The 7291-nt window shown below is 39.2% G+C and overlaps 1 pseudogene; it reads right to left on the minus strand.

Annotated features, from left to right (window-relative positions):
* Positions 1-338: 338 nt before the first annotated feature.
* LOC148040450 (zinc finger CCCH domain-containing protein 30-like) lies at positions 339-1446 on the minus strand (annotated as a pseudogene).
* Between the last annotated feature and the right edge of the window lie 5845 nt (positions 1447-7291).

Raw genomic sequence — 7291 nt, forward strand, 5'->3', positions numbered from 1 at the left:
AATTCAAGTGCAAAGGGAAATTAGTTTTTCTCACAAAAGTCATCTACAAAGCAATCAATCATATTTTTCTATGAAGAGGAACCAAATTTTTACATTATTGATGGTTTTGTATTAGGGAATTTGTTCCTTGAAGTGCCTATTCAAGATTTGTTGATAAATACGACATATCCTAAGCCATACCCTATGGATGTATGTATCTAAAACAGAAGCATATGTAAAGTGTCCTTAAGTTGGGGGTATCTATCTTTGGAGGATACCACTTGTAGTAGTTGATTCTAAGAATGGAAGAAGAATAATGGAGGAGAAGATAACATGTAGCTCATGACCTCTGATTTTCTCTATCTCATGGACTCCCTCCACTTTAGTTTTTCATTTGGTATCAGAGCTGAATTTGAGGATTGAAGAGGACTCATCATCAACATAGAGAAGGGAGAACTAGGTGCAAGGGGGGGACTCATAGCAGCCATATCTAGAGATGAGGTGCCCCTTGGAGAAGGGACAACAGAGCCAGTAGAAACACAAAGTGGTCAAAGCTCTTCCATCGTGTGAGCAAAAGAAACAAACTCTTCTTATGCAGGCAGTTCCATCCTTGTAGAGGCGGGTGCGATATTGAGCAGGATGTAGCCAACATTCAAATACTCCATGTGCATACTCACATGCATCACCACGCCTGCATGCTCCCTTTCGAAAATCTGGACAAGGAACACATTTGTAATGATACCTTCTTGGATCCCGACGATGTGCATTTTCACCAGGATGAACAAATGGGCACTTAATCCAATCATGTGAGTATGCTCTTGAATAGGGGAGAACTTTGAAAGAGAACATGTAAAATTCATCTGTGGTGTATATGTTTCTTTTAATATCAGGAATTGAGGGATCAACAGGATACTCCTTAACTTTTTCTGAAGTCTCACCAAAGGTCCTACCTGCCATTGTGTCCACTGATTTAGGAGAAGAGGAAGGAGAAGGGGAGGAAAAGGGGGAATGCCCATATCCCCTCAATGATGAGGATGTAGAAGAGAAGGATAACAGGTTCATCTATAAAACATCTCCATCAACAATAGGACCTGTACTGAGGGAATTTTGTCCCTCTTTTCCATCATCAGAAGACATCATCATAACATTTTCTGATGTCAAAATCTTCTCCAAAGCTGTCTTGACATGTGTAAGCCTAGTAAATTTGGCAACGACATCGACATGCCATCTTCCTTGAAGGTCACAAACATTCAAATTAGCTCCAAAATCCAAAATTAACTTTGCAGTGTCAAGAGTGCACACCGAACCTCCAGCAGCAGCACAGTGTAGAGTAGTGCTGCCATTAGTCTTGTTGCTTTGGTTAATATCTCCTCCACAAATAGTATAAACATCCAAAATTTATTTTAGCACATCCAAGCTTCCATAAAGGGCTGCTATCATGGCAGGGGACCTCTGCTCCAACACCATCTGAGTGGTACCACTGGTTGCGAGGACGAACGACAGAAGCTGATGTTCATGGCTAATTTGCATCCAAACCTCAGTATTGATCGATGATAATGCTTCAGGGAAAATTTATGTAGCTTCAACTTGATATGTACTTCCAGCTTGGCACAAAAAAACTACAGAAAATTTGCAGGAAGATGGTCAATTTTAGACCCATGTATTGATGCATTTGGGGTCATACAGACATCGTTTGGGATCCGAATCGGATGTTTCTTGTTGGGAACTAAATGTATGACATGTTGGCATCATGGATGGATGTATATGACAAATTTTTGGACACATGTATGACAATCATATTGCTGGAAGCTATTTTTACATGCATTTTTGGACTATTTTTTATGCTTTTTGGTCTTGGATTGGTGGACCATTGATGTTCCGGATTGGGGCATGCTACGGAATATCATTTGTGCACAGCTTGTATTGCTCTTTTTTTTCTAAATTTGCAGCAACCATAATGTCTGACATGGCACAGATCACTCAGATTGTGGGAGACAAATTGACCAAAGACAATTATAGTGTTTGGTCTTACAGGATGGAGAAATTTTTGATTGGGTAGAGGTCTATGGGACCTCATAACAGGTGATGATGAATGTCCAGAAGTTCTTGAACATCCAACTAAAGAGAAAAAGAAAGCGTACAAGGATTGGATAGGGAAGAACATGAAGGTTTTACATTGGATCTCCATATGTATTTCAGAAACATTGATTCCTCATATAAAAAAGGCAAGTACTTGTAAGGAGGCATGGGAAATCATAGAAAAAATGTATGGAACATGTATAGAGGCTCGTAAGATACAACTCAAGCAAAGATTACGTGGTGCATGGAGAGGCAATCGCAATATCAGTGACTATGTGGCAGAAATCAAGCAAATTGCAGAAGACCTTGCATCCATTAATGCACCTGTTGATGATGATGATCTAGTGTCAGTGACACTAAATAGACTTGGACCAGCTTTCAAATCTTTGGATACCTCTATTTCAGTTTTAGAGGAGGCTCTATGCCTAACTTCTTTGAGGAGCTTATCGGATTGCTACTTATAAAAGAAATCAAGTTGGGATTGAATGTATCTAGTAAAGGCAAAAATGCAGGTGGAGATAGTGTTTTCTATCACCAAAGAGGTCGTGGTAGATTATCTAGAGCTAGAGGCTCTTCAATTGGTCATGGTAATTATGGTTTTGCTCGTGGAAGAGGTAACTTTGGTCGTGGTGACTACATGCATAGAGACAAGGGGAGATCTTTCCCTAGAGGTAGAGGACGGTCTAGTCCTTCTTCATAGAGAGATGGCACTTGTCATTATTGTGGGTAGTTTGGTCACTTTGAGAGGGATTGTTATCAGAAACAGAATGCCATGTCTAGGGGTCATGGAAGGACCCAATATGGCCACTATGTAGGCACTTATGGTGGTACAGGTTATGGACCTAGAGGTGGATTTCCTAGAGGTCACTTATTTGCTATGGAGCATGTGCTTGGGAGCATGACTCACCCTCTTCGTGAGAATGACTAGTTTTTGGGATTCAAGAGCTACAAAACACATGAATCATCATGCTAATTGGTTTGATAGCAAGGAGAAAATGCAGAATGAGAAATATGTTGCCACTGGTGATGATACTTTACATAAAATTACTCATATTGGTAGTGTGCCACTTGTTACTAAAGATGGGATTGAGAACAAGCTTGGTGATGTACTTTATGTGCCCATAATAACTAAGAACTTAGCATCGGTTAGATCAAGGATTGCAGGTGAGATTCAATAAGTTTGGATGTTTCATTAAAGAGTTCCATAATGGGAGAACTGGCAGGGTAATTGCTCATGGTAGAAAGAAAGGGAGATTATTTGCTTTGGATGCAGGTACTCTAGTGATTCAAAACTCTATGTATGTTGAGAGAGGACATGGGCAAGATAAGGAAGTGGAATTATGGCATAGAAGGATTGGCCATGTCAATTTGCAAAGATCCTACATCAATGTGCTCTCTGATACCAACTATAACCTATGTCACCCAAGCTATTCCTTGGTGGTATGTTCTTAGTAGCCCATCAAGAGATGTCCTAAGAAGCGACATCGGAGATTTTGATTAAACCCTCAGAGTTTGCTAACTAGGCTCGCTTGAGCCTACCCCACAGTAGAAGTTTCAACCGCTACCTTGAGGATCACGACCTGAGTTTTTCTGGTCAAATCTATTACCAACGGCTAATTGATATTAGTGGATTCTAAAGTGATGTGAGTCAGTCTTTCTGGTTTCTAATGGTCCATCAAGTGTGATTTTTATTCCTTCTTAGGAAAGCTCTTGGTTTACCGAGACCACCCAACCATAGGTTTGGATCCATCCTCCCACTTCCCTCGAGAGAATAGTTTTAGTTATCTAATTACCTACCACTTTAGGTTCAACATATAAAAATAGCTTCATTGAATTATCTCTTGATACAAATTTGTTACATGCCTTTTATTCACGACACAAAAACAGAGTAAAGAAATTCCTTCTTAATAGTTTATTTCAGAAAAAAAAAGACATTTACAATGTTTTCTATTCAAAGTATGATTCTCTCCAAGTTCTGTTCTCTAGCTAGTATTGAAACTTCTAGACATAGTTTGGGAATCGAAGGGTAGTAGCAGTTTGTAAGAGCCTAAGGAGTTTATGACCAGAGTCTCATAGTATCCTCACCTTCTCCAACCAACTAGAGTTCCCTTACAACAAGACCTTTAGGGTCATGATTGGTCTAAACTCACTAACACAAAACAAAAAAAAGAAAAACCCCTTGGAGTAGGTTTTATTCACATTGGCCTTGGGGAGGTCTAGCGCCATCAAGAACAGTGCTTCAGCTGTGGTGTTCTATGTTCACCAGAATACTACCTCAGTCTGGCGATCTATACTTAGTCATCCATCTTTTAGCCTTATGATTTTAGGAAAGATGAGTACCTAGCTTACAATGACAAACATCTTATTTCGAATGCATTATACATAATTTTTTTAACAAGTTTATTTCCAAGACAAATCTTTTTTTTCCAAAAATAATAACATCGAGGTAAATTAGCATACATGGTAAAATAACTTCGAGATAAATTAGCATGAGTGCCAATACCTTCCAATAGTCTTTCTGGACTTCCTCTTCCTTGGGGATTAGTTTGGACTGAATTTAAGCAATAATTTCATACTTGAGGATAACTCCCTTGGAGTTGCGTGGGTCTCTGCCCGCAATAAAAGAAAATCTTGGTCAGTTTAATTACAAATAGTATCATTTGGCAATTGCATCTCAAGGTATCTTATATACCAAGGATTAGCATTCGTGATTACCCATTAGAGATTTGGTTTGATCAACCAAAAGAAAAATTAAAAAAACCTTTTAGGGACACAATACCTTTTTCGTACTTGCTTAGGTTTATCTTGTACAAACCCAGGTTACCCCTTGGAATTCAAGGTTAAGAATTCCTCAAAGAAATTATATGCACAATCAAATAAAATCTTATTTTATGCATGCAGCTTCTGTTGCCTATTCATGGGATAAAGGTATGCTAGCTGTTTTTATTTAAGGAAAATAGTACTTGAGGATCTATGATAGCTGCTTGGTTGATGGTATTTACGGAGCCTTTGTTTGTAATCCTCGTACTCGCCATTCCATTTGTAGTTATTGTCTGCAGTATTATTGGAAACTCCTACGTCCGTGACCTTGGTAGCTTTCTTCTTTGAGGCCATAGTCTTCACGAGATCACAAAAAAAGGGAAATTTGATGAAGGAGCTTAGGGGTAATTAGATTGAATGAATTTTTCATTGACCCGAGGGGAGAAACAATCACCGAGAATTCCAAGAAATCGAGAAGTTGTTTGATTCCACAAGGGGGAATAGGATAGAAGGGATAGAGGAATTGAATTCAAGAGCTCGTGGAGTATTCTCTTTGTCTTCTTGATGAGAAATTTCCATGCTTGCGCTTGTCTTTTCCCACTCCCTCTTGCTCTATACTCCTGAGAAGGGCCTCTCCTTTCCTACTCTGACTGCTCTCAACGGCTCCCCATGACTCTTAGTTATAGTAGCTAAATTAGAGAAGAAGGGTTGTGGCTAAGAAGAAAAGCTCTTTATGGAGGGGATCTTGGCAAAATCAGCAATCTAAATCTTCCAACATGCAATCCGAAGCTTAGACCATAAATTTGATGTTCCATTGGCTTTGAAAGGAGGGTAAACTCCACGACATGTGTTGATAATTCTTCTAGATTAACTCCTTCTTGTTCTCCCCATTCGGAGTGTTGTTTGCTGCCTGTAAATTGCGATCGTGACACGGGCAATTTTGCCACATCCTTTTTTTCATGAAATTTAACCACTTACTTTTTTTTGCATGACACTCTATTCTAGAAGTTTTCATAACTTTTTAGGATATTTGCAATAAATAATATCCAAAATATCAAAATAATGGTAGTTTTTCCAACAAATACCACTTCATTGAGGGGTTTTCTTGGTGTCTTCTTTCTATTGAAGATTTATCAAGAATTGTGCTCATGTGGCTGCACCATTGACCAATAGGTTAAAGAAAGAAGCATTCTTTAGGGATGAAATAGCCGACAAAATCTTCAATGAGGTGAAACAACTCCTCATTTCAACACCTATATTGGTTTGTCTTGACTTTTCTAAGGTCATTGTGATCTATACAGATACTAGTGGGAGAGGATTGGGGGCTGTTTTAGCCCAAGAACATGGTTTCATTGCATATGAGAGTAGAAAATTTGATGAAATAGAGAGGAAAATGCATGTATATGAGTAAGAGATGCTAGCTATACTACATGCAGTTAAAAAATGGCATCATTACCTCTATGGAAGTCACTCTAAAGTGAAAAGTGACCATAGGGTGTTGAAGTACTTCCTCTCATAGCCCCAACTTGTCTCCTAAGCAAAGAGGTGGTTGGTAACTCTTCAATAATATGATTTTGAGATAGCATACATGACTAGAAAAGACAATGTAGTGGCAAATGGCGCACTCTCTAGGATGTGGGTATGTAATGTGTCTACCGTCTCCACTATATATAAAGATTGGATAAATGACATACAAGAGGAATATATGATGGAGGAGCATGCTTCCACAATAATGTAGAAATTATAATAAGGGGTAAATGAAGAATATCTGATGGGACCTAAAATGGGCCGGCACTGGCTATGGCACTAGCCGGACCTCATGCTCATGATAGACAAACACACCCTCACGGCCTCACGGACCAGGAGCGTCAATCTAATGCTAAAGGACAAATTGCCCTAAAGCCTAATTCATGTGTTTATAGTTTCATCATTTTGTAGTCCAACGTTTCCCTTTCTCATAAACTCCTCAGAGGGAGAACCCATACACTTTGGCAATGCCACGATCACATACATGGAGGCAACCTCTCAGTAGAAACACCACGGCCCCACTACAGCTCTCCTACATCGCAGGGATTAGCCCCTTGATGCGCTGCTCAACATATAACACAAATGAACACAAACTCCTCTCTTTTATATTTCTCGTATTTCCAGAAGATATACCATGTGTCCTTACTTAACAGTCCCTTAGGAAACCGCCTCTCTATCCTACGGCAAGGGATAACCTTTCACTCTCAATTGTGGGTCAAATTCCTAAGAAAACAATTGCTATGCAGTCTAGGAGATTTTCGGTTGATACCATGAACTATGCATAGTGCATAATGTGAATGGTTTAGTGCACAAACATAAGAAAATCAGCATTGTGCATCGTGCGAAACCAATCTTTTCATGATTTCCATGCTAGTGTTTTTGTAATGCAAAGAGAACAGACATCGAGCCTTACACTCATATTGCCTTCCTTTTATTTTAAAACAAC

This window comes from Lygodium microphyllum, chromosome 2 (assembly GCF_053477565.2).
Source record: "Lygodium microphyllum isolate KBCC chromosome 2, Lygodium_microphyllum_v1.1.10, whole genome shotgun sequence".
NCBI classification, from domain to species: Eukaryota; Viridiplantae; Streptophyta; class Polypodiopsida; order Schizaeales; family Lygodiaceae; genus Lygodium; species Lygodium microphyllum.